The following is a 27,883-nucleotide window of genomic DNA, read 5'->3' as shown; positions in this document are numbered from 1 at the left end:
CTTTTTGGTTGTAGGTACATCAAAAAACTACGCGAAAAACAACAAGACACATTGTAGGCACACACAGCGCTGAATCTCCACTTTCCGCCATTTTGTTGCCAACTGTTCACCTTCCTTGAATTGTGGCAACCAGACACATTGGTCGAAAGGAACACTATACAGATGCATTCAATTTCCTTGTGACCGTATGGTTATTGTTTCAACTACTTTAGTTATGCCCGAACCTTTTTTTCTTTTAACTGCACCCTCCTGTCAACACAGAGTTCCTTGAAACTAAACAATTCCTAAGTTGTTTATTTGTCTGGACCCTGCTGCAGGTCTATGGCCTAGACTTTGCTCGCTATCTCAATGCTGATGATGGCGCAGCTTAGCAGTTTGTTCCGTATATCACCAGATTCTCCAGGGATGAGTCTAAAAGAAAAGCGAAGAACTATATCGCCAAACTTATTTTAATTTGTGACTCTATTGCAGTCGGGCACTTTGGCAACCCTAGGAAAGTTAAGGTAACTTGCAGAAGAACACATATATAAATAATAAAGGTATGCAGCAGCACGGAAAAACATTTCTGGGGGATCCTTAGGCTTCGTACTTATCAGTTAAACGCAATAGTGATGCCATGTTCTCGGTGCGTACTTCAAACACACAGCGCACAAAATCCTTTTGAACTTGCTATGCACCCGCTACGTGGTCTTAAGCAAATAGGCGCAGTAACGTGTGTGCTATTTCAGTGAGTTATCGGCTTTAAGTCATGAAGCCGGTATGCTAATCACGTGTTCTGATGCTCGATGACAAGGTATGCTTGTGCCACGCACTATTACTGCAATATTGCACGCTGTATTGTGAACCATGTATACCACAAATACGAGCACCAGGTGATGATTTGATATGTGGGGTTTAACGTCCCAAAACTACCATAAGAATATGAGAGACGCCGTAGTGTAGGGCTTCTGAAATTTCGACCACCTGGGGTTTTAAAACATGCACCCAAATCGGAGCACACGGGCATACATCATTGTCACCTCCGTCGAAAATGCAGCCGCCACAGCCAGTATTCGATCTCGCGACCTGCGGGTCAGCAGCCAAGTACTTTAGCCACTAGAACATCATGGTTGTGGTTGCTTTTGTACGTTTTATTCTTGCGTTTTAGCTTACTCTCGCGTTCTTTGTATTTTTTTGTTTTTTTAAACGAATATGTTCTCCGTTTGCTACTGCACCTTTTTCTCATAATGAAAAGCACCAAATTGATGTGAAGTCAATGAAACAATCAATCATTTATCTTCCACACCGGTGCTCAACGTAAACTTGAACTTTATTTCACAGAAAGCATGGCATAACAAGATCCAGTACAATATAAAAGCCGCACAACAGCGATACGTGTTGTAATGACATGTTATAAGCCTTCACAATTGCCGACACTTACAACGTTTCGTTAAAATTGCGTGAACGCTCTTTTTTATTAGAACTATATGTTTCGCTGCCTCGAAAAAATCACTGAAAGCACCAAACTAAGTTGCGTTTTATGACTTAGTGTTCGACATTCTCTTGAAGTAGTTAGTGAGCTAGCCACTCTTGATGATACTTTAAATGATTCTTCGTATGAATTCACATGCAGGGACAAAAAGGCGAACAAAGTGATTGATATGCTGCGAATAAATTTTGCAACCATTGCACTGTTGTGCCATTAATGAACATCCAGAGAAGGCAACTTTGCTTCGTAACGCTAACTGCGGTCAACATATTCTTAGAAACCTTCCTTTTCCAACTCAAGCTTGATGAACAATGGTGCATACAATCGTCGAAAGCAGTTTAATAAACACAGTACGTCAAAGGAGCCGCTCTACCTATAAAACGATGCTTTTGCTGAGAACGCGGGCGCCTGAGTTTTCATGCCGTGGCTTCGCGAAAAGCTTTCGGTAACCCAAAACGAGAAAAAAAGAAAAAAAAATTGCCCGCAGCTTCCCTCGGGGGAACACTGAGGAGGATGCGGACCATATAATTGGTTAACGGGGTGTTAAAGTGCGACTTGCTTGGGTCGATGGCTAAATTGGTTAACGTGGTTGTGAAATGGGGTGTTAAATTGCGACTTACTTGGGTCGATGGCTAAATTGGTTAACGTGGTTGTAGGAGGGGGTGTTAAATGAGTGAGCACGTACACACGTATGCGAAAGGGCGGCGCTGGTCGAAGGGACGTCGATCATTGTGTTTGTGGATTCGTTGGAATTCATTTCACCGCGACCTTGGACGTCGACGCGCCGTACAAACCAACCGACGAGCGGCAACTGAGCGAGCGAGCGCCGACCTTGAGTATATATACAGCACGACGGCGCATGCACTGTCAGCTGTTGAATGTTCTCGAAGCGCGACGCCACATGCGCGTCCACTGGAGAATCAGGAGAATTGTAGATGTCGAACGCGGTGTGTAGAGGAGGAAGGGTGCACAGATGGTGGAGGAGTGAAGCGCGCGCGGTGTGTAGAGGAGGAAGGGATGCACAGATGGTGGAAGAGTGGGCGACGGCGCGACGGCGCATGCGCGCGCGTCAGCTGTCGAATGTTCGAGAAGCGGTGCGGACGGCGCGGACGGCGCACTACAAGGCGCGAGTATAAGATGCTCCGCATCTAAAATGATTGTGGCTAGATGGCCTATTTTCAGACGTTTGCACCTTCTTGCATTCTGAAATACGGCGCATGTTGCGTTCCCGTTGTTTCAACGTTGCATCATTGTATGGACAAAAGCGCATCAAACGTGACTTCGAACGATTGCGCTTGCTCAACGGAAACCTATTTTCTTTTGTCCTCTGATTTTTGAAACAATGTTCAAAAGTTAGTTGTTACAAAATATAGTATGTCCGTCAATTTATTATGTCTATGATGTGGCTGGACACACTAAATTGCAATCATTTCAGGCGAAGGAGAATTACATTAGAGCCGGAATGACATGACTGAAATATTGAGATCAGTGCGCTGGTACGCTTGTCTTGTGACAAAGGGAAAAGAGAAAAAATGCTCGAAATACCAGGACGAATGAGAGGCTGTGTTTCCATAAAGTGTTGTCCGCACTCGACTTCATCTTTGTAAGATGCGCTATAGAGAGAAAGAGAGAGAATAAAATGAGGGAAAGGCCGGGACGTTAACCAGAAATTGGAGCGTCGAGTCTGCTGCCCTGATTGAATAACTTGTGGAGCCTAACATCCCAAAACCACCGTATGACAGCTTGCTACCCTGCACCAAGGGAAAGGAGAATGGGAAATAAAGATGGGAAAGAAAGTGAAGAGCAAAATTGACGCGCTACAGTTTCGTCATAACGCAAATATGGTACACTGTGTCTGCCGTGGTTCATCATCATCATCATCATCATCAGCCTGACTACGTCCACTGCAGGACAAAGGCCTCTCCCATGTTCCGCCAGTTAACCCGGTCCTGTGCTTGCTGCTGCCAATTTATACCCGCAAACTTCTTAATCTCATCTGCCCACCTAACCTTCTGTCTCCCCCTAACCCGCTTCCCTTCTCTGGGAACCCAGTCAGTTACCATTAATGACCAGCGGTTATCCTGTCTACGCGCTACATGCCCTGCCCATGTCCATTTCTTCTTCTTGATTTCAGCTATGATATCCTTAACCCCCGTTTGTTCCCTAATCCAATCTGCTCTCTTCTTGTCTCTTAAGGTTACACCTACCATTTTTCTTTCCATTGCTCGCTGCGTCGTCCTCAATTTAAGCTGAACCCTCTTTGTAAGTCTCCAGGTTTCTGCTCCGTAGCTAAGTACCGGCAAGATACAGCTGTTATATACCTTCCTCTTGAGGGATAGTGGCAAACTACCTGTCATAATTTGAGAGTGCTTGCCGAATGTGCTCCACCCCATTCTTATTCTTCTAGTTACTTCAATCTCGTGGTTCGGCTCTGCGGTTGTTACCTGCCCTAAGTAGACATAGTCTTTCACAACTTCAAGTGCACTATTACCTATCTCGAAGCGCTGCTCCTTGCCGAGGTTGTTGTACATTACTTTCGTTTTCTGCAGATTAATTTTAAGACCCACCTTTCTGCTCTCCTTGTCTAACTCCGTAATCATGAGTTGCAATTCGTCCCCCGAGTTACTCAGCAATGCAATGTCATCGGCGAAGCGCAGGTTACTAAGGTATTCTCCATTGACTCTTATCCCTAACTGTTCCCATTCTAGGCTTCTGAAAACCTCCTGTAAGCACGCGGTAAATAGCATTGGGGAAATTGTGTCCCCCTGCCTTACACCCTTCCTGATTCTTGCCGTGGTTCAGCAGTGGTCAAAGTGCTGCAGACCCAAAGGTTGTATCCTGGCCATGGTTGTGGCATTTCGATGTAGGCCAAAACGGTAGAGGCCCGTGTGTTCTGTCTGATCTCAGAGAACTTGGAAAAACACCATATGAACAAAGTTTTCAGATGGCTTCACTACAGCTTCCCTAATAATAATATTATCGTGGTTTCGGGAGGTTATACCTCAGAGATCACTATAACTATAAGGATGCGCTTCACCATATGTGCGGCATGCAAATGTGTGGCATGCATTTCGAGTTCACACTTCCAGCCATATGGGTGGGTCCGTCCGCAGTTGAAAGCTCTTGACGCGAACTACGCAAACAGCAGCGGACATTGCGTCCAAGGAAATGATGTATAACAATATTCCTCTGAAGAGCGCAGTATGAGTACGCTATCGCATGCTTGCTAGAGTATAGTGCTCTCCAAAGTTTCTGAAGCTACGGCTAGACTAGCACAACATCGGGAAAAGGAAAAACTCGCACAGCAAGTGCTTGTGTAATTCGCACCCAAAGAGCCTTGGGGGGAGGGGGGGGGGGGGTTAGAAAAAGTGGGTAACGATTTAGAGTACAGGGTACTCTACTATGGGAGAGCTTCAAGACGTCCCGTGGAGCGATGGCTACTGCGTACAAGCATCGATTCACAACCCAACTGCTGACCTTACATCCTTGTGAGCGTTTCTGGATTCAACACTTGATGCGAGAAATACACTGCAGCAGCCCTGCACGTCACCTAATGCGTGAACCTCGTGTCGCGTAACTAACTGTTGCAGCAAACTTTGATCGCTTAACAGTGCTATTTAAAATAAAGCGCAATGTCTCACACCAACGGGAAATTCCACATAATTTCATAGTACATTTAGGTGATGTTTTGTTGTCGAGGAAAGTGCCGAGTTAATATTGAAATACTTGCGGTTGACTGAAGGTTTTTAAGATTGCCCGAGTGGAAAGAAAATGTTCAGAGTTTTAAATATTGTTCTTTGTAGAAAAGATAAAAAATTGAGTATCTCTAACACGAGGTCACAATAAACAGAAGTTCAGCGCACCAGAAAAAAATTTGCAGTTAGGCTCAATTATTTCTAGGTTTGTAGGAGTGATGTTTATTAACATGAAGAAAAAACATTTCGGGACGCCCCCTAGACATCCCCAGACCTTCGCATGAGGCAAAAAACATAATAGTTGTGTTGCACTTATCTTATGTGACTGTCATCATATAAGAATTTCACTGTAATTGACACAGAACGGCTAGAAGCATTTTACACTACACGTATCCCTCCTATAGAACACAGTGATGTGGTATTTGATGGAAAATAATCGCATATTACACTTAACTGAGCCAACTAACTACGTCATAGTGGAGTCTCGGACTTGCATTTCTCGACTATTGCAAAAACTTTGGCCTCTTGTGGCGCAATATAATTAAGCATGAACTCACTTTACCATTGGAAATGTTTTCATGCTACTGTAGTGCAAGTAGGCCGCCGGAGGATGCTGTGAAAACATGAGAATTCATTGGCTTTGAAAGCTGCATTTTCACAGTGATCCTGAACAACTTGCAAACATCAAACTCCGCCGCTGTGGGCTAGATAATAATGCGTCCAAGTCCTTCCTCGATGATTTTTTGCGTCACCTCTATAGACGCCACGGCCAATCTTCCTACACGAGAATGCATCTAAGGCTTCCACCTTGAGGCAATTATCAGATGACGCTTGTTCCTGCCCTTAAGGTTTAAATGCCCACTTGAAGTACCGGTCTCCGAGCCATGAACATGATAAAGCATGCACAACCAAGCACCGAGCTCATCTATGCTTTCTTATATGATTGTAAAAGTAAATAAGCGACTTGAAAGAATACTCGGTGAACAACTGCTGCTTCCTTTCTGGTCATTTCTCACATCGTTTTCTTCTTTAGGACTGACATGCCAGCACTATACTTGGACCTCATTGCGGTTGTCGTGAGCTTATGTTTGAAACGCTGCTTTTATAGCTCACGAGTTCCGACAGCGGTGACTTACGCGATCAATCGGGCAGCGACATAGGTGCACTGAAATGCGGCGTTTACTGTATTTTACGTTGCCACATTTTCACTTTTGTCTGGTTACGAATACATCGTCATCGTTTGATGTACTGTGCTGCTACGCGCAAATAATAGCAATATCTTGGGTTTTACGTTCCAAAACCATAATATGATTATGAGAGACGCTGTCGTAGAGGGCACTAGAAGTTTTGGCCCTCTGCTGCTTTTTGACGTGCACTAATATCACGGACTACAAGAGCGTCGCCTATTTTGCGTCCACAGAAGTGCGATTGCCTTGACCAGAATCGAACCCGTGACTGTCGGCTCAGTAGCCGAGCACCTAAGCCAATACTCACCGAAGCCGAAGCTGCGCTGCAAAAGAATGAACGTTGGGGTACAAAAAAAAAGAAATAAAGAAAGAAGAAAAAAGAAAGAAAGAAAGAATGAATGAAAGAAAGAAAGAAAGAAAGAAAGAAAGAAAGAAAGAAAGAAAGAAAGAAAGAAAGAAAGAAAGAAAGGGTAAGGTGAGAGGCGCGCACTGTACGCTTCAAATGACACCATTTTCCCGGTAGGGCAAGAACTCCTGCGTCGTTTCTCTTTCAGCTTCATGCCCAGTTACCCAGCTTCTTGGTCTTAGGTGAACGCCTGGAAGCTATCAGAGAAACTATTTGGTAGCGAGTCCCTCTCTGTGCTTCGGTCAAGTGGTTTTCGTTCCGGTCCGTATATTCTGGTTCTGCCTAGGCACGCTTGGCGTGTCTGCATCTGTATACGCACGTTTGTGTGGAATAAAAGCGACTGGCTACTTGGAACTGGACTGTGCAACTCTGATTTTGTGCTGTGGCAAGAGCCAGTAAGGTGTCCCGCACAGATTGTCTTATCTCTTGCTCTGTCGTTAATTTCATCTGGAAATCACGCCAAGCTGCATAGTTAGGGTAATAGTCATGATTGGGCAGGTTGTGCATTGAATACAGCTTTACGCAAACACCGCTGGGTGAACAGAAAACTGTGATTCACAATGCTGCCTGCCAGCAGCAGTTGCATCGACAATTGTAAGTAGAACCGATAAGTAAATACAGCAAGCTTGGCGTGGTGCAGGAGCTGGAAAACGTTTTTTTTTTCGGCAAGTTGTTCAATTAGGCCAATATAGATAGACAGGATATAATTGACTGTGGTTAAAGTACACTTTACGGTTTATTTCAACGGGAAGCTAGCGTTAGGAACTAGCCCTTTGACAAAGCATTCTTTAAATTTAATGAATCAATATATGAAGGTGTTTACGGTTGCATTCGCTAACTGCGCATTTCATCAGTTCGAAGCTTCCTCACGGAAATGCTCGGCGATTCGCGTAAATAGCAACCAATCCTGTTTATGCCTACTGCAGAAGTTCTGCCGATTGAAACAGAAAGAAAACACCAAGAAAGTAGAATGAAAAAAAAAAACCCCAAGCGAATAGGAGCACCGTGCACACACATCTTCTGAGATTGAAGTACGTCCTGCGCGTGGATTTATAGATGTGAGCGATGGGGTGGCATACGGCGAAATGCCCGCCAGAACTCCTCATGCGAAATTTTGCGTACGTTTTCCAGTTTTCCGGCTTTTTTTTAAGCGAAGCTTTTATTACTCACAGATTTTGTGACTGTTTATTACAACAAGAAAAAACTAAATAAACAAAGTGCCATCGAGGATACACACTATGCTCGCGAAGCTTGCCACTCATTGATCTTTTATTTAAGTGACAAATTTCTCGTTGTCACCCTTCATTGTTGCTTAGATATAAAAACATGACCGTGGAGCATTTTTCTGCTAAGCACGAGCGTGAAGATCGAATTGCACCCGTAAAAGAAGGGAATAGCAAGAAGAGAGCAGTGTGCAGCGCATTGGAAAAATAGAAGGAAAGGAAGATAAAAAGGAATATCTCGTGCTTTCTGCAATGGCGAAGTGCACGCCTATCGTGAGTGTTAAATTATGACAGATCGATGCGCATACCTTCTCCTACTCAGAATGTTTTAGGGGCGAAGCTATTTGAATTGAAAGCTATTTCTGTGAACAAATCAAACCAAAATTTTTAGCAGCTTGACAGGTGGTACTAAAGGACTATCAAACGACTCGATATCAAAAAATAGCATAACTCGGCAAATGCCCAAAAAAGCACTCCTTTCAGAAGTAGCTGCATGATTTCATCAATTTAGAGGTTTTTGTTATTCTGTTAGTGATGACAAACCAAGTGGTGGTGGTGTCGGCAGGATCACATAGTTCTATTAGTTCATACAACCCACGCCATCGGGGCAACTCTTTCGTTCCTGGTTTAAGTAGATCTCCGACCTTTCGCACGCTTCATGGCTCCCATACTAAACAAGTTAAACTTTGTAATTAGCGGCTTACTTCATACGGGAGGTCATCCGCTTAACTACGCAGTTTGTTTTTCGCCAAATGTAGTGGTGTAGATTATTGTTTTCCAAGGCCATGAAAACGGAACGGAACAGTGATCTCTCACGAACATGATGATTGATTGATTGTTATGTGGGGTTTAACGTCCCAAAACCACCATATGATTACTCACGAACATGAGCAGGGTAGAGTTAGGCAAGTAGAAAATTACCACTCTAGTACCATTCACGGCGCACTTCGCATTAGTGTGTGTTGAGGCAGCCATAAGTTCACGTGTGCCCCTATTAAAGACACAAAACTTAGCGGAATTTTCCTGACATAGCAAGCAATGATAGAAATGAATCTTCGGCGAATGAATGCCACACGGAAACCTTGCGTCCGTACCTTGCTGAAGAAAAACTGATGATTACTACTGAGTGTGCCATTTTACCATGTTCTTAGAAGTACATATATTTTTGTGCTGTTGTGTACACACGGCCTATTGTACAGCCCCACTACTGCCACAGAACTACAAAGAGCTGCAGTATGTATGTATGTATGTATGTATGTATGTATGTATGTATGTATGTATGTATGTATGTATGTATGTATGTATGTATGTATGTATGTATGTATGTATGTATGTATGTATGTATGTATGTATGTATGTATGTATGTATGTATGTATGTATGTATGTATGTATGTATGTATGTATGTATGTATGTGTAAATAAATAAAGATATCTACTCCCTCCCCGCACTCCCGTTGTTGCCTATGTTTTCTCCTAGGCTCTCAAAAATAAAAGCGAACTGGGATCGTTATTAGTTATAGACTACACGTCTAAACTTTTTTCGTAGTTTTATTGGTAATATTTAGGACGATGCAAATGTTCCTGAAAAATAGAAAAAATACTCAATTTCGACAAGTTATAGAAAGGCGTATTATATTTTTTTTTTGGGGGGGGGGCGGATTACGACTTTGTTGCACAGACATTTGCGTTTAAGTATTTCACGCAACACCTGAATCTCATACCTCCAAGCAGATCACACGCAATTCACGGAATATAATGTGCAAGTGGCCAACCTCCCAGCCACCTTTCGCGAATTATTGAGTGTTTACACCACGCAGTGTGTATAGGCACACGAGGAGGGACGTCGCTCAGATCTGCATTCCTCATTTTGTTACTCTGTGCCTGTTCCTTTTCTGTTCCTGTGATAGAAGACGAATTCTATATTGTAAGACCCTTATCCTTCGTAATGTTTCTATAGGGGTAAACTATTTCAGAGTATCTCAATAGACCACCTAATGTTCTCTCATATTATTTTACGTTCTACACTATTACCTTCACCATTTTTAGGCGTATTTTCTCAAGCTGCAGTTGCATGTGAGAACACTGACTTTGGGAAATCGCGGATTTTTTTTACATTGAAGATACTGCAACAATATTACGCAAAGAAGTTGTTCAATCGCTGATCAATCACATCAATATTGACAAAATTGATGTTTTCTTACGGTACTTCATACACAAGCCCAGAAAACGATGGGGCCACTACAGTAGATGCAGTCACCCTTTCAATCCACCTAACACTTTCGTGTTTCGCTACATTAACTGAGCCCAAAAGCAATACAGTGCAGTATTGGATATTCAGTCACATGTCCTCTTCGTTCAGCTTGTTGTTCCTAGTTTGTTGGGTGTGTTGACCAGCACAACTGCCTTTATCTCTATGTCCAGCCACCCAAACCTGTTCGCCTTTCCGTATGTCTCTAGGGAAACTGTCGCTTCGGTTCTCTCCCTGGATCGACTGCATTTCCCGAGGCGCTTGGCGCTCATTGATTTATGCCTCTACCGAAGCCACGGTTAAGGAGACCATCCCCGCTTCTCCTCTAGCTCTCCCGTCTTCTTCGTGGTGTCCGTTAAGCCACTCCCATACATGCCAGCCGCCAAATGGCCTTGCTCCATCAACTGCGTCCCCCTTTCAGGCCAAAGCCATCCCCGATCTTTGGAATTCAACGCTTCTCATTATTTCTTTCGCCCTCCTTTGATGACATCAGCAGTCGACCCTCCTTTTATCGTACGACATGCCTTTCGTCATGGACTGGGCGGGAATTGCGTTTAATGCTTCTTCCGTGAATCTGAGGGAACCGGTATCTGAGTTGAGTTGTGGTCCCGAATATCTTGCGTTATTAAAAATGATAAAAAAAGGAAAATGTTTTTTTGAACAGGTTCTAATTATTACGCTGAATAGGGAGCTTCAAAGAATGCTATCATCGCTACCGATGCGTACGTAATTACACTTTCCTGTCAAGTTGACTGGCCAAAACCCGCTTGACGATGCACTGAATTTTAAAACATGCTGAAACCAAGGAAGTGTGATTCGCAGCTACGTCGTATTCTGTACTGTTGTGTCAAATATCTCGCTATATAGATCTCGCTACGTGAAAGAACTTAGTTTTATCCTAGGTTGATCAGAAGGACAGTGTCACAACACACTCGAGAATCCACTGTGCTTCAGTTCCAGGAGTACACTACCATCATATTGTGCCAGCACGTTCATCTTTCCGATGTGTAAAGCAACGGTGACTCACTGAGAATGTTTCGCCTAGAACCAAAACCAGATTAAAGGCTTTGCTAATTTGTGCTTACACAGGAACTAAAGATAAACATTTATGCGTCAAGAGCAACTAGGTTAAAGCCGCCCTTGGTAAACAACACGCGTTGAGTTGCCCTGGCACTTCATTTGAGTTCGAAATTTGGCACATGAACTGTTCGCGAGATAACTCCGACATTTTTTTCACCGTTTCGCTCGAACTGTGTACCTTTGCAGCTTACGAGAGTAAGAATAAATTTCAAGGTTTTAATACGAAAGGCTGTGGTTGTAGAGCATAGCACACACCAGCAAAGCTCTTCCAAGTCTCGTTTGCCTGCGCTTCCAAGTTCATTACAATGCATGTGTACTAAATATCCCACCTGTCTACATTTATGCCTGTCGTATTGTTAATTTATTTACCTTCGACGTACTTCCGCATCGAATGGGACAGTGGGGTACAAGTAGAAATAGAGCGAAGAATTCAAGATGGTAAGAAGACACAAAAGCAATTCCAATGATTAACTATTCATTATTAATTATAACGTAACAAAATATAGTGGCCAGTAACAAAATAACCGTGAATCAGTCTTTTCTTTTTGGCTGCCATTGCCATTTAACTCCATATAATGTAGATTCGATTTTCCGGCGTTCTTGCCTATGACAGGACTTCAATTTTGTTGCATATTTAGGGATGTCTGAAAGCGGGAAAGAAAAACTAAGGCAGCAGTATTCAACAGCTGTGTGCACAAGAGTGGGTCTGCTTTGCCGTCTTCCTTCATTATAGCACTGCTACGAGCGCGGTGTTTATGAATGAGAGAGAGCTCAACTTAACAGAGAATCCCCACGTGTGGCGCTCATAAGTACTGAAGTAGACCAGGCGGAATATAAAACAAAACATGGCTGAAGAGCACACTTGTAAAGCTTTCTTCGGAACCAGTTGGTTATTTCTAAAGCGAAAACACACAGTGCAACGTACAAATAAGGAACAAAGAGACGCAATGATTTGTTCTCTCTGTTCCTTTATAAAATTTTTTTTGCAGTTGGTACACTACGTTCCTCAAGGTGTAACACTACGGAGCTCGCCTGTAATTGAAAACATGACCATGTCACAAAATAGCAGCGAGTTATATTTACAGAAGCCTTCATTTATGCAGGACGTAGATGATGTCACTTTTTTTATGCAAATTAGTTTCGAGGGTAACGGTTCCGTTTCTTACGGCAAGATAGTTGTGCTAATCTTAGGTGTAGCTTATCAGCATAGATGTGAACCTCAACCCTTGACGACAATTTTGATTGTAGATATAATTTAGGTATGCGCCTTCTTTTTTTTTACATCTATACATTATACAATACGTTCGCCTTCGAACTCATGCCGTAGCAGTTCCAATTATGAATGCACTTCAATGGTTTTGTAAAAATACAGACCATAATCTAATCAAGAAGGAGCAGTGTCCACTACGGAAAGCGAAGATCTGAAGTGATCTTAGAGAGTTTTTATTTTTCAGAGTTTCTTTATTTCTCACACCTCGGTGCATCTTGGGGATGCATGTTTAATCACAATGATGCAGAGTTATTGGCGCAAAACTGTTGAAAGCAGCCTGTGTAATTTTTTTTCTTGTCTGAAGCACCGATAGAGTTGTGTGGGAGTGCCTAATGTCATCACAGTTTGTCATATAGTCACGGTTCATCGTAAACAGGCAAGTTGGGTAAATCCAACTAGTGGCTACGGGACTACTGTAAGTAAAGAAGGTAAAAGTTTCCTAAATAAATAGACGAAGGCGTTAGTGGACCTGAATCACGCGTCCTTAAATTTTGTAGGGAAGAGAAATTGGGTATGCAAGGAAAGAAGGAAAGCCTTAGGGCACGCTGCATTACCACGCAATTTTGCGGCGACCTTAGTGAAGCGGAAGCGCTGTTCATTGCTTCTCCTGTTTCAGGCGTGCCACCCACTAGTGGCCCATTGAAAAGATCTATCTCAAACGACTGCACGCCTTGCTCCTCCCCAGGTTTAACGGGTGTGGTTCTGAAATACCCTCTCCTACATGTGTGGTTTTTTGCAAGATTTATTGAGACAGCGCCTTACTTGAGAAGGTATGGGTGGCGTTCTTAAAAGCAATTGTGACGTAAACGCGAAAAAACACAAGAGGACAAAAAGATAAAGTGGTATTAGAAGGATCCGAGCCTGCGACCTTCGAGCTGTGGTGGTGTTCATCCCTCCTTTCCCTTTTTAGGCTCTATGTGCGTTAAAGCGCGGGAGTGTTAGTCAGCACTGCCTGCTGCTATTGCGCCGTGTGTTGAACACTGCTCTTTTGCCTGTTGGCGTCACGTGGCACGTGACCTTATTGCCAGATGGCAGCTACCCAGTAATTTCTCTCACACCAAAGGAAACCTGGTCTGCAAGAATGAGACCCTAGCTATGAAAGAAGGAAAGAAGGGTCCACCTAAGGGCTCTTTTTTTGAGTCAGAGACAATATAACTTGAACTTAAAAGACAAAGATACCAGGAAAAGTATAGGGGACATTCTTAGAAATAACTGTAATGTAAATGTAAAGAAAAAAAACAACGTAAAGATAATTTGCCACTGGCAGGATCCGAAACTGCGACTTTCGAAAAACCCATCTGATGCTCTACCACTGCGCTGCGGTAGCGGTCGTTCCCCCGTCAAGAAGCACAATTAACTTCACAGCACAAGAAAGTGTAAGAATACATAAAAGAAATAAATAAAAAGATAGAAGTATGCACGCTGCTACAACGCGTTGCTTGTGATAATTTCTTTCTAAGTGCATTGACTCATGATATACTATAGGAATTGGTGAATCTAAAAAAAAAGAGCGAGATTTTGAAAGTAAGGCTACAGTGAATGTTCATCACCTTGAGGAAATTTTTCGCGCACTACCTGCTAATTGTTAGCTTTGGCAAACTATATATATATATATATATATATATATATATATCAAAAAAAGTGGATGGAGGGAGGGCCGCTGTGATAGCTCAGTGGTTAGAGCATCGAACGCGTAATTCGAAGGTCGTAGGTTCGATTCCTGCTCACAGTTGGTAATTTTTTCATCCACTTTTCTTTCTTCTTATTTACATTCCATTGGTTTTAATAACTTCCCCTGTACATTCCTTGGCATTACTGTCTGTTATATCTCATTAATATTGTGTTAAAACACGGAAAAACGAGCCCTTAGGTATACACTTCTTTCCCTTATTTCATTGAACGAGGGTCTCGTACTGGCAGACTTGGTGTGTTTAGGTTGTATAAGAGGGACAATTAATCAGCTGCCCGCTCATAATAAGTTCACGTGCTACGTGACGCCAAACATGCGCATAAGAGTGTTTTCACACTCGTTGTTTGGCTTATAGATGGCGCTGACTGTCGCTCCTACTTCTAAATTCACAAATAAATAAAAAAAAAGTGGATGGAGGGAGGGCCGCTGTGATAGCTCAGTGGTTAGAGCATCGAACGCGTAATTCGAAGGTCGTAGGTTCGATTCCTGCTCACAGTTGGTAATTTTTTCATCCACTTTTCTTTCTTCTTATTTACATTCCATTGGTTTTAATAACTTCCCCTGTACATTCCTTGGCATTACTGTCTGTTATATCTCATTAATATTGTGTTAAAACACGGAAAAACGAGCCCTTAGGTATACACTTCTTTCCCTTATTTCATTGAACGAGGGTCTCGTACTGGCAGACTTGGTGTGTTTAGGTTGTATAGGAGGGACAATTAATCAGCTGCCCGCTCATAATAAGTTCACGTGCTACGTGACGCCAAACATGCGCATAAGAGTGTTTTCACACTCGTTGTTTGGCTTATAGATGGCGCTGACTGTCGCTCCTACTTCTAAATTCACAGATAAATAAAAAAAAAGTGGATGGAGGGAGGGCCGCTGTGATAGCTCAGTGGTTAGAGCATCGAACGCGTAATTCGAAGGTCGTAGGTTCGATTCCTGCTCACAGTTGGTAATTTTTTCATCCACTTTTCTTTCTTCTTATTTACATTCCATTGGTTTTAATAACTTCCCCTGTACATTCCTTGGCATTACTGTCTGTTATATCTCATTAATATTGTGTTAAAACACGGAAAAACGAGCCCTTAGGTATACACTTCTTTCCCTTATTTCATTGAACGAGGGTCTCGTACTGGCAGACTTGGTGTGTTTAGGTTGTATAAGAGGGACAATTAATCAGCTGCCCGCTCATAATAAGTTCACGTGCTACGTGACGCCAAACATGCGCATAAGAGTGTTTTCACACTCGTTGTTTGGCTTATAGATGGCGCTGACTGTCGCTCCTACTTCTAAATTCACAGATAAATAAAAAAAAAGTGGATGGAGGGAGGGCCGCTGTGATAGCTCAGTGGTTAGAGCATCGAACGCGTAATTCGAAGGTCGTAGGTTCGATTCCTGCTCACAGTTGGTAATTTTTTCATCCACTTTTCTTTCTTCTTATTTACATTCCATTGGTTTTAATAACTTCCCCTGTACATTCCTTGGCATTACTGTCTGTTATATCTCATTAATATTGTGTTAAAACACGGAAAAACGAGCCCTTAGGTATACACTTCTTTCCCTTATTTCATTGAACGAGGGTCTCGTACTGGCAGACTTGGTGTGTTTAGGTTGTATAAGAGGGACAATTAATCAGCTGCCCGCTCATAATAAGTTCACGTGCTACGTGACGCCAAACATGCGCATAAGAGTGTTTTCACACTCGTTGTTTGGCTTATAGATGGCGCTGACTGTCGCTCCTACTTCTAAATTCACAGATAAATCAAAAAAAGTGGATGGAGGGAGGGCCGCTGTGATAGCTCAGTGGTTAGAGCATCGAACGCGTAATTCGAAGGTCGTAGGTTCGATTCCTGCTCACAGTTGGTAATTTTTTCATCCACTTTTCTTTCTTCTTATTTACATTCCATTGGTTTTAATAACTTCCCCTGTACATTCCTTGGCATTACTGTCTGTTATATCTCATTAATATTGTGTTAAAACACGGAAAAACGAGCCCTTAGGTATACACTTCTTTCCCTTATTTCATTGAACGAGGGTCTCGTACTGGCAGACTTGGTGTGTTTAGGTTGTATAAGAGGGACAATTAATCAGCTGCCCGCTCATAATAAGTTCACGTGCTACGTGACGCCAAACATGCGCATAAGAGTGTTTTCACACTCGTTGTTTGGCTTATAGATGGCGCTGACTGTCGCTCCTACTTCTAAATTCACAGATAAATAAAAAAAAGTGGATGGAGGGAGGGCCGCTGTGATAGCTCAGTGGTTAGAGCATCGAACGCGTAATTCGAAGGTCGTAGGTTCGATTCCTGCTCACAGTTGGTAATTTTTTCATCCACTTTTCTTTCTTCTTATTTAAATTCCATTGGTTTTAATAACTTCCCCTGTACATTCCTTGGCATTACTGTCTGTTATATCTCATTAATATTGTGTTAAAACACGGAAAAACGAGCCCTTAGGTATACACTTCTTTCCCTTATTTCATTGAACGAGGGTCTCGTACTGGCAGACTTGGTGTGTTTAGGTTGTATAAGAGGGACAATTAATCAGCTGCCCGCTCATAATAAGTTCACGTGCTACGTGACGCCAAACATGCGCATAAGAGTGTTTTCACACTCGTTGTTTGGCTTATAGATGGCGCTGACTGTCGCTCCTACTTCTAAATTCACAGATAAATCAAAAAAAAGTGGATGGAGGGAGGGCCGCTGTGATAGCTCAGTGGTTAGAGCATCGAACGCGTAATTCGAAGGTCGTAGGTTCGATTCCTGCTCACAGTTGGTAATTTTTTCATCCACTTTTCTTTCTTCTTATTTACATTCCATTGGTTTTAATAACTTCCCCTGTACATTCCTTGGCATTACTGTCTGTTATATCTCATTAATATTGTGTTAAAACACGGAAAAACGAGCCCTTAGGTATACACTTCTTTCCCTTATTTCATTGAACGAGGGTCTCGTACTGGCAGACTTGGTGTGTTTAGGTTGTATAAGAGGGACAATTAATCAGCTGCCCGCTCATAATAAGTTCACGTGCTACGTGACGCCAAACATGCGCATAAGAGTGTTTTCACACTCGTTGTTTGGCTTATAGATGGCGCTGACTGTCGCTCCTACTTCTAAATTCACAGATAAATAAAAAAAAAGTGGATGGAGGGAGGGCCGCTGTGATAGCTCAGTGGTTAGAGCATCGAACGCGTAATTCGAAGGTCGTAGGTTCGATTCCTGCTCACAGTTGGTAATTTTTTCATCCACTTTTCTTTCTTCTTATTTACATTCCATTGGTTTTAATAACTTCCCCTGTACATTCCTTGGCATTACTGTCTGTTATATCTCATTAATATTGTGTTAAAACACGGAAAAACGAGCCCTTAGGTATACACTTCTTTCCCTTATTTCATTGAACGAGGGTCTCGTACTGGCAGACTTGGTGTGTTTAGGTTGTATAAGAGGGACAATTAATCAGCTGCCCGCTCATAATAAGTTCACGTGCTACGTGACGCCAAACATGCGCATAAGAGTGTTTTCACACTCGTTGTTTGGCTTATAGATGGCGCTGACTGTCGCTCCTACTTCTAAATTCACAGATAAATAAAAAAAAAGTGGATGGAGGGAGGGCCGCTGTGATAGCTCAGTGGTTAGAGCATCGAACGCGTAATTCGAAGGTCGTAGGTTCGATTCCTGCTCACTGTTGGTAATTTTTTCATCCACTTTTCTTTCTTCTTATTTACATTCCATTGGTTTTAATAACTTCCCCTGTACATTCCTTGGCATTACTGTCTGTTATATCTCATTAATATTGTGTTAAAACACGGAAAAACGAGCCCTTAGGTATACACTTCTTTACCTTATATATATATATATATATATATATATATATATATATATATATATATATATATATATATATATATAGGGGAATGTTTTTGCGACATGGCAGAGAAACTAACCACTGTCAACAAGCAGCATTGAATGCACTGCACAGTAAGGCGTAAGGTTACTTAAAATAAATAAATAAAGAAGATAGAAACCTGCAAGTTGCAATACAAAAAGAAGTAATCTACTGGTACAGCATACGCGTAAAAAGCCAAGACAAGAAACCAATCACAACTCATTACGAAAGATGCCTGGCACATGCACTCTCGTATTTCTTCGTTGGCGAGGAAGTAAGTCTCAAGCACAGCACCATATTTCCTCGCCGGGCCAGGCTTCTATTCTTTCTGCTTGTCTCTCGGGCAAACACAATCTCCGGCAAACCACCGGACGTTGATGCAAGGTGACAAGGTCGAGTCCTGTTACCGTGTTACCGTGTCGACCCCTTAGAGTCATGACACACCAGCGCTTCCCTCATCCGGAAGTTTCACGTGTCTTCATTTGTTGCTGGCATTGAACGCCCAGTGTTGCCTGTGTTAACTCTACACGCGTGCGCGACTTTTGCGGCTTCTTCAGGCTTTTTTACATAACACTGGAACGCCGTATTTCCCAGCAATTTACTACACTAATTGCTTCTTTTCCTGACAGTAATCAAATAGCAGTAACGTGAGGAGTGAGGGTCACGCAACAATCGTGTCCATATAATTGCAACGAGACGAGAACGGCTATAACACGTATATGCCACAGAAATTTGGAGAGCCCCAGTACTAACCACACTGGTCCACTGAAACAAAAAATAAATAAAACAAAGATGAACGTTAATTTCACCAATTATTGACCTCAAGTTGTAGCTAGCTTCTGTTGCTAATCAATGTTGATTAGCAATAGATGCCAGAATGCTGATAGCGTGGGCGTAGCCTCTTGTAAAGCACTACACAGAAATGTGCCCCCACTTTTCCAAAGGGAATCATGAGAACATGTGAATGCATTTCTAACGCGGAGAGTGGGTACCGTTGCCGTCAGAAATGTGCCTTCACCGACTTTCGCCATAACCTTGAGAGGTGCCCAGCGAGCGAACTGTCGAGAGGGAAGAGTGAGCGGACGGGAGAGAGGGGCGCCAGCGTTATCGGACTGGTGTTGGCGTTTCACAGCGGCGTCTCGAGCCCACAGTTCCAGATATTCTTGAGAGGTGCACTGCCTGCGAACGGCCGAGTGTGAGATGCGAGTGGACAGGGGAGGGGGCGCAGAGAGGAGAAAGAGCGAAGAGCGAGCGAAGCAGCGGTGAAGCACTGCACCTGCCCTCTCCTAACTCTCTCGCACAATGTTCTCCGTTTGCTAGGGGCGAGGATAAGTGTGCGCGCCCACAGCTGTTGCTATAAGAGAGGGAGTTAGAGCGGAGAGATAACACCTGCCGGTGCGCGGACACCACCACCGACAACGCCGGATGCCTGACATAGCCCGACTAAGAAATACATTCTCACTTAAAAAAAAGAACATTTTGCGGCATGTTTCCAAAAGAGGCCCTGGCAAAAATAACCAATTAGTTTCCTGTGCATAGAGATGTTTACTACGAACTCAAATATTTTCATTGACGAATCGTTTTGGCAAAGTAAAATGCTAAGGAAAATAGCAAGAGTGACCTAATCAGCACCATTTCAAAGAGTTTGTGAAATCTTTTGAAATTTTCTTCGAGGTCTGGTGTCGGAGCACTCTACCACTGTGGGGACGCTACTTCAAGGAGGGCCCTTGGCTATAGTTCATCACCAATTTTTAATTGGAATAATGAGATAAAGTGTGTTTGGTGTTGTGCATTAGTACATCGTCTTATACAAAGCTTAATTGCTTAACTTCGTCTCAGATTACAAATGCAATGCCCGTGTGACTAGCATTGCGCAACGTTGGCATTTCCCGGTCATCCATCTCTCCTGCACAGAATTCGTTTCAACTGTCTCCAACAATACGCACCCGCACGTCTCCTCAGGATCATACCGGAATTCAGCCGTCGGGTGGTTTAAATTAAGGAACGGGGCACTTCCTAACACCTTCCGCATTTGACTTCCAGCATTTCCTGGCAGGAAATGTTCTGTCATTAAGACGTCTCCAAACCGTCCATTGAAGTTCACGCGCGTGCTCTGGGAGCCATAACTATTGCCAAAGTTCGTTGAATGAGGCGTCTCCTTCGGCACCCTGCGGCGTTAACTTGGAGAACAACCATAGACTGGAGCAATCAGGTCGTCTAATACGGCTGCCTCGAGTGAAACTTTGGCCCACTAGAAAACTGCATGCATTTGAAATTGGGGCGAAAAAAAAGTAAGTCAGGAATGGCTGTTAAAAAGGCAGGTTATGATATTTATTTCGTCCTGATGCCAAAAAGCATCGGACACAAGACGAACTAGCGAGTATAGTCTCCTCTAACACCTGCTTAATAGCACAAGCTTGAAAGCATTTGTATGTGACATGAACTCAACTTCATTTTTTTCGACTTTCAATGAGCTATGTCAAGAATAGCACCGACGAATAGCTGCCCCAAATTCCTACCGTACTCTCTATGCACTGCCCACCCACCCCTCCTCGGCGTGGTGTCTTGAAAAAAAAAATGTATGTGTAACTGAATAAGTTATTCAACAAGTAAATAAATAAATAAATTATACAATAAATATTGAAAATTTTGTAGGTGGTGGCCCCTCTCAGTCATGCTTCTGAGAAATAAGATATTAAGAGTGAGAGTGTTCAATCCATGACTTGAATTATGAATATGCACTCATTATTTGAAATTGACTTCTGGTAATTTCATACCTAATGCATGTTTTTTTGTTTTTAGGCAACACAGGCTCTAATCAATAATTGCGAGCAATAACCACCCGTCGTTCTGCAGACTGACTCTGCAACAAGATGGCGATACTTTCCCACTGTTGAGTTTCCATTGAGTAGTTACAGGAAGACAAGCTTTCTAATTACCACCTAATTATAAACTTGAACGCAAATTCTCATATGAAAACGTTTTCCAGAAGCTCGAAGTTCAAGGCGACCCCGATTTTTTTTTAATTTCCCGCAGCCACACGCAAAGTATCCGGCATTCAACCTCCTGTTTCGAGGCTCCGATCCAGTCATCAAAGAAAGCGTTTGCACTGACAACACTGGAGTGGCAGACGGTTATTAGGACAAAAGAAAACGCCCCATGCAGAGGATGTTATGTAACAAAATGAACGCGCGACGCAGTACGTACTGCAGTTCTGCAAAACGAATTGAACACACACTTCTAGCTTGTAGGGTATGTGGTGCTTATTCGTTGTTCATTGTAAACATCGTACTCTTTCAACCTATTATACACATTGCACTATGTATTTATCTAAGCATTACACAGTGCCTGGTTTTTGCTGTTGCAACCACTTATGATGTGAGCGTGCAAAAACGTTTCTATTTTTTTTTATAATTTCGACAGGCGTTTAATGGATAAACGAATGGCTGTTGCTGATTCGCTTCGCTTGACATGCAACTTAACATATTGCACTGCAGTATCTTAGTATGCTGCTGCGCGTAGTTGATCGGTGCTCGTTTCTTATCTAGACAAAAACTTCTTTGGCAAATTTGATCAGGAACTGTGAAGTATTCCAAATAAATGAAAACACTTTGACTTGCATGAAACTTTTTGTTTTCCGGTTCTTTTTAAATTAATTTTGTTTCACTTTCAAAATAATGTTGTCGTACAATGGGTAGCGTTGACAACAATGAGAATAATAATCTAAAGCTGAGTACCAGGCTAGAACATTGATTCAGGCCAACCTTATAGCTTTTTTGTAACAATAAAAGTTTCTCTCCCTCTCTCTCTCTGTGTCTCTGTTCGCGGTAGTTGCTTAAGAGGTCATCAAGCGACAACAGAAAAAAAAGACACAAGGAAAAAGACTTTCCTTTATCTTCCACAAATGAGAAAACATAAGTTGGGTGGTACAACAGGAAAGCTTCTCTGCTTGTACAAAATGGGGTCAAAGCATCAGAGGTTCTGCAGAACGTCATTACTGCAACTCCATCTTCACTCTGTCACACTGTATAAATGAACCTCGTGTCATATGGCAGACCACTGTCATTACCTCCGTGTCTCCATCACTCTTCATCGTCTTGTCTCTTCCTCCTATCAGACAAGGGGCTACTATAGTGGCTACACGATTACAGCTTGCAGCCCTCTACATCACCTACGTTTTTTTCTTCATCCGTTATCTGGCGTTATTGCCAAAACAATATATCAGATTTTATGGCACATGATCATATCTTGTGCTCAAACGCTGAGACAACGCAGAGTTGACGAAACTAAAGTGTAATTCAAATTATCACTCGTGGCTAAAAATTAGTGCACAGACATCCACAAAATGCCCTCTTCCATTTCACTTTCCCTTACACATTGGTGTAGATTTCAAGCACTGTCTGTGTTGGTTGTTTTGGTACCTGTTCAGAAGATGTTTTAAAGATTCACAACACATACGCTGTCATTTACTGCGGTATAGGCTACTGCGTAAATAGTGGGGTATGCAAATATTCAAAAACAGTTGATTGAAAATTGAATAGCAATTTATTCAATTTTGTACTGAATACAAATCACGCATATTCATTATAACAAATGTTTTTGAATACATTTAAAATGTTAGTCTCCTACGAAAAAATCCAAAGAGAAAGAAATGTCCAAAGAGGGAAGTGTAATCAATTTCTGTCTTTGTGTCCTTATAACTGAAGGAAGGGACTGCGGCTGTTCTAAGCTTCATAAGTGAAATGTTTTCACGTGTGTGCACTAACAACAAGGGAACCACTTTTTGTGTCAGTGTATAATGATTTTGCCGCCACATAGCTAGCATGGATGGTCGACTGCTTTTTGTGAGAAGGTTATTGTGCTGATGTAGGACGCATACAACACTTCAATACGATGCCAGTTAAATATGACAAATATAAACTTTATTCAAATATGACTTAAATAATAACTCTATTCAAACACGATGAATTGCATCGCGGAGGCGACAAAGCGTCGAAGTTAAACGCTTCTCCATAATCGCTGTAACGAAGCGTAGCCTGTATTCATGTAACAGGCACTTTTATAATATGGTAAAACTGCTGATTATTCGTTATTTACTATACATAAGTTGCTAAGTGCCACTTCGCTCGTTTCGTTTAAGCGGAAATACGGGTCTCATCATCTTTCTTAGGAAGCATTTCCTGAAACGTACAAGCGAAGGTCATTCGCACAAGCTGCCTCGTATTGCAAAAGCGGCCTGACAGGTCGTAACTATAACAAATGGCACTTCATTAAAGCGGAGTGACCTTCAACTGTGGAATGTGTTCGGTACTTTGCCAGCTATTCATGGACATTTTTGACGATGCAGCACAGGCCACTATATAGAAGCACTGCTGATCTAATGCCTAGCTGGGAAGTAAAAAATATCATCAATGCAGGAAGCTACTCAAGGTCAAGAAACGCTGGACGGCGTTAGCTAAAATATACGCATAAATTTCAACCCTTCAGGCATCCTTTGAAGAAAGTGGACCGTTTCCCAGTGAAAAGACAAGCAAATAAGTAACACTTGAACAAGTTTTAGAAGAGAATGAAAGCTTTAAAACATGTATAAAGGAAGCACTACGTTACAGACAGTGGAGTCGGAACAGAGCCAACGAGACCTGGACGGGTGTGGGAAACCTAGCAGCAGCTTAACAAGTCAGGCAGCTCATGCCTCTTGCAAGACTGTCGACGTAGCTGCAGCGGTGGGTCTTCACTATAAATACAACAATTCACATGGTTTCAATTCAATTCGCCTTTCACGACCCGAAAGACAAAGCGATCTCATAGTGATCCTTCATTCTCTTCCGAAATCTGTGAGCACCTGGAAAGTTTTCGCACTGTCTTCGTGATTGGATACATGAAAAGATTTGGCACCTTCGGTAGTTTTGCAGTGCTTGTGGTAAAAGCCCACCACTGACCTGTGATGTCACGTTGTGACGTCACTATGATAGTTAATAGCGATGTTCTGAAGTCCCCAGAAGTGATTTTGCTCAATGATTACGTGATTAGTTCACAAGAACATGTCGTCAGGTGATGATCATTTTCTGTATCACTCGCGGCGACGACATCGACGGCCGCTTTTCGTGTTTCGTGGGGTATATATCTAAGGCTTTCACCCTAAAATCTTTGAAGAGGATTCGTCAACAGAGTGAACTTTCCAACAAGCACACACGTCCTTGTCAAGGCAGCAACCTGCCTGGACGGGGAAAAAACCTCGTCGAAACGATAACTCCAGAGACACCGTCAGTTCAAGCATTTCCGTTTTTTTTGCCACCTTTACCAGACATACCTCTCAATAACTGAATCAAGTACATTGAAGCACTGAGTCAAGAAGTACGTGAGAATTTAGCAAAAATATTTAGAACTTAATATTATTATCTTGTTCCTAAACGAGGCTTGGGACCGGTATTGGAATTTTATTGGCCTCTATTCCATCGTTGATAAAATTTTCAGTTACGTGCAACAACTACTAGTTTTTATTTTCCCCAAATTTTGATGGCACGCGCGTGTCTCATGCATTGTAAGAACGCACTTTCCGAGCATAATTATCTTTACTATGAAGAAACTGCATTCGAGAACAATTCACTCTCGCATTGCAGGCTCGTTCAACATAAGAATGTCCTTGATTAACTCCGTTACGAAATGTACAACAATAAAATTGATGGAGTCACCAGTGTTATTTTTCGCAACTTACATCAGGGTAATCGTTTTCCGGCTTCGCTCTCCATATGTCCCTCTCCTTTCACTTTAAGACTTCTGTCTCGACGTTTAAAAACTATAAAGATTTAGCACTCTCCTGGAGTGCATTAGATATTCAGGCTTCTTATAGTGTTCGTGTATATGCTGCTATATGATGGCATAAAAGTAAATTATCCCGTTTACGTTCTGAACAAGGACGGGTTAAAGCGTCAAGCTTCGCACTATTGTGAATCGACCTGTTTCTAACAAGAGGTGATCATCATCATCATCATCATCAGCCTGACTACGTCCACTGCAGGACGAAGGCCTCTCCCATGTTCCGCCAGTTAACCCAGTCCTGTGCTTGCTGCTGCCAATTTATATCCAAAACTTCTTCATCTCATCCGTCCACCTAACCTTCTGTCTCCCCCTAACTCGCTCGCCTTCTCTGGTAATCCAGTCAGTTACCCTTAATGACCAGCGGTTATCCTGTCTACGCGCTACATGCCCGGCCCACGTCCATTTTCTCTTTTTGATTTCAACTATGATATCCTTAACCCCCGCTTGTTCCCTAATCCATTCTGCTCTCTTCTTGTCTCTTAAGGTTACACCTACCACTTTTTTTTTCATTGCAAACTGCGTCGTCCTCAATTTAAGCTGAACCCTCTTTGTAAGTCTGCAGGTTTCTGCTCCGTAGCTAAGTACCGGCAAGATACAACTGTTATATACCTTTCTCTTAAGGGATAGTGGCAATATACTTGTCATAATTTGAGAGTGCTTGTCAAATGTGCTAGTCAAGAGGTGATAGTCATACATAATTGATTCCCAGGAAGCCAAGTCAAGAAAGTATTCTGTAATGTATGGACTATTTCTTGGTCTTACATTGTGGTGCCTTGGTGTTGGATTTTTTGTTGCCATCAGTTGTTGAATCTTTGAAGAGTGTGTCCTTCTGGTCAAAAAGAGCAAGTTTATTATCCCCTGTAATCATATTTTCAGCACGCACGAGCCAGACTCGTACAATCAAAATGTTCTTTTTTTCGGAGTTTCTTCTTCTATGCAATAAAAAAAAAAGGCCACAGTTTCGGCACAACGCTGCAGTGATTATTTCGATAGCAACACATTGGCCTGTTACACGATGTAGAACTAGGAGATTTCGAAACCATACAAAACGTAGTGAACACAGTCGATTGTGCTTCAATTTGCCTAATGTAATTGAGTGAATAGTTCACTGCGAGACATCCGACAGTGGGCGAAGTCCCAGTGTGGTATCGAGAAACTCGACAAGCCCCTGGTTTTCACGTCGAAGTATATTAACGTTGAGGCCCCGATCTACTATCACGGGCGAATGCGGCAGGCACATCTACGAAAGATGTGCATCTACGCAAGAAGTTATTGACGTCAGTCCACGAGGTTCCTGGTGAGATGTACACTGTTGCGACGACAAAGCCGCACGATGTTTTAACGGTGCAAGCGTCACAACAACTAATACGGAACAGCGAGTTGAACTTGGCATCCTAAAGTGATAGTGGCAGTGTGCACTTTGAAGGGAACTGAATTCCTAAGCATAACAAGACCAGCAACTTCCAGAGTAGTTCTGGACATCATGCGAACATTTTTTTTCTTGCTTCAGAGTTGAGTGGAGCGAAAGACGTTTTGGAACGCATCATTGGTCCAACTGTATGTGCTTTAGTGAACTAAGCCGCCCATACATCAAGCCATCGGACACGTCAATGTTTAGAAAAAGCATGTATGACTTGTCGAAAGAAAGTACAAGATATGTTTAAAAATGTTTGTTTCCACTCACAGTAAGACAATGCCAAATTGTGTATGTACATAGGCCACTGTTAGTGTGCTGGACAGTACGAGATGGCGTCGCTTAGTTGGTTAATGCAGCGTCTTGAGGAGCAAGGGGTCGCAGGCACGAATTCTCGGCGGGTGCCTTAGAACTTTTTTCTTCTAATTTACTTTTCAATGTACATTGACATCCATACCCGGGGCGTGACGGCGATGGCAAAAACCAGCCGAGAGTTTCCATATAATTGTTATCGCTGTACAAAGTTTTGTTGCCTTATTAACACCAACTTTCAGGCGTAGGTTACTCGCCCATATCACTGTTGATCACTTACCTGTATCGCAATCCTTACAAAAGTAAAGCAGTCTTTGATGGGCAGACATTGTAGCGCATGCAGTGGCACCCCTGGGTTCGCTATGACATGCGTGATTTCCTCCTACTAAGACGACCACAGATGGATCATTGTGAAGGCAGGTGGCCTGGCATGTGGAGAATCCCCAGGCATACGAAGACAACATCAGTCTAATCAAAGCAAGAGCTGTCTTTCCTGGAAGAGGCCAGTGAAAATGGCGGATGATCATTAGGACCTTTTTTAAAGTGCAGTTTCGCACTTGCGCACTTTATTTTTTATCTATTCGTGTGAAGTACGTTGTCGCATTCGCGTTGCGCTGCCCTAATGAAACATTTTGACAGCCATTCAGCGCGCGTTTAGAAACATTCCTGGCAATAAATTTCCAAATGAAGACGAGCATAGAAATTTAGAAGCTAACGAAGATGTATGGAGGATCAATTGACAATAAAAAGAAAAAATCGCAGCATATCCACGGAGTGAATGATGATCAGTGGGGCCAGGCGTCCGTCTGTTTGTTCGTTCTTGCTTCCGTCCTTTCGTGTGTTCATCCATCCGTCCGTGCATCAGTTCCTGCGTCCGTCCGTGTGTGCGTCCATTCATCCATCCGTGCATCCGTCCGTGCATCCATTCCTGTGTCCCTCCGTGCGTCCGTACCTGCGTCTGTTCGTGCATTCAATTATCCATGCGTCCGTCGATCCGTCTGTCCATCTACTGAACACTCCAAGTACCACCATCTCGCATCTCTTCATCAGATATTCTGCATATAAAAGTACCGCTACCAAACGCACATTCCAAGGACTAAACAAGAGGTGGCACTCGCGCACTTTCTTACGGCCTACGCCTCGTGTCTACTCACCACCTTTCACCGCCTATAGTTCATGGTTA

At 42.7% G+C, this 27,883-nt stretch overlaps 8 non-coding genes across 8 annotated transcripts; all 8 read left to right on the top strand.

The window, feature by feature from the left end:
* Positions 1-14,237: 14,237 nt before the first annotated feature.
* TRNAT-CGU (transfer RNA threonine (anticodon CGU)) lies at positions 14,238-14,310 on the top strand. The gene has a single exon. It is a non-coding gene; the product is annotated as a tRNA-Thr (tRNA).
* Positions 14,311-14,693: 383 nt separating this feature from the next.
* TRNAT-CGU (transfer RNA threonine (anticodon CGU)) lies at positions 14,694-14,766 on the top strand. The gene has a single exon. It is a non-coding gene; the product is annotated as a tRNA-Thr (tRNA).
* A 383-nt stretch (positions 14,767-15,149) lies between these two features.
* Positions 15,150-15,222, top strand: TRNAT-CGU (transfer RNA threonine (anticodon CGU)). The gene has a single exon. It is a non-coding gene; the product is annotated as a tRNA-Thr (tRNA).
* A 383-nt stretch (positions 15,223-15,605) lies between these two features.
* TRNAT-CGU (transfer RNA threonine (anticodon CGU)) lies at positions 15,606-15,678 on the top strand. The gene has a single exon. It is a non-coding gene; the product is annotated as a tRNA-Thr (tRNA).
* A 382-nt stretch (positions 15,679-16,060) lies between these two features.
* On the top strand, positions 16,061-16,133 carry TRNAT-CGU (transfer RNA threonine (anticodon CGU)). The gene has a single exon. It is a non-coding gene; the product is annotated as a tRNA-Thr (tRNA).
* Positions 16,134-16,515: 382 nt separating this feature from the next.
* Positions 16,516-16,588, top strand: TRNAT-CGU (transfer RNA threonine (anticodon CGU)). Its single transcript has one exon. It is a non-coding gene; the product is annotated as a tRNA-Thr (tRNA).
* A 383-nt stretch (positions 16,589-16,971) lies between these two features.
* TRNAT-CGU (transfer RNA threonine (anticodon CGU)) lies at positions 16,972-17,044 on the top strand. Its single transcript has one exon. It is a non-coding gene; the product is annotated as a tRNA-Thr (tRNA).
* Positions 17,045-17,427: 383 nt separating this feature from the next.
* Positions 17,428-17,500, top strand: TRNAT-CGU (transfer RNA threonine (anticodon CGU)). Its single transcript has one exon. It is a non-coding gene; the product is annotated as a tRNA-Thr (tRNA).
* Positions 17,501-27,883: the final 10,383 nt, after the last annotated feature.

The sequence above is a fragment of the Rhipicephalus microplus genome, chromosome 6, assembly GCF_043290135.1.
Source record: "Rhipicephalus microplus isolate Deutch F79 chromosome 6, USDA_Rmic, whole genome shotgun sequence".
Classification (NCBI taxonomy): Eukaryota; Metazoa; Arthropoda; class Arachnida; order Ixodida; family Ixodidae; genus Rhipicephalus; species Rhipicephalus microplus.
This window is presented reverse-complemented; position numbering and strand designations above follow the sequence as displayed.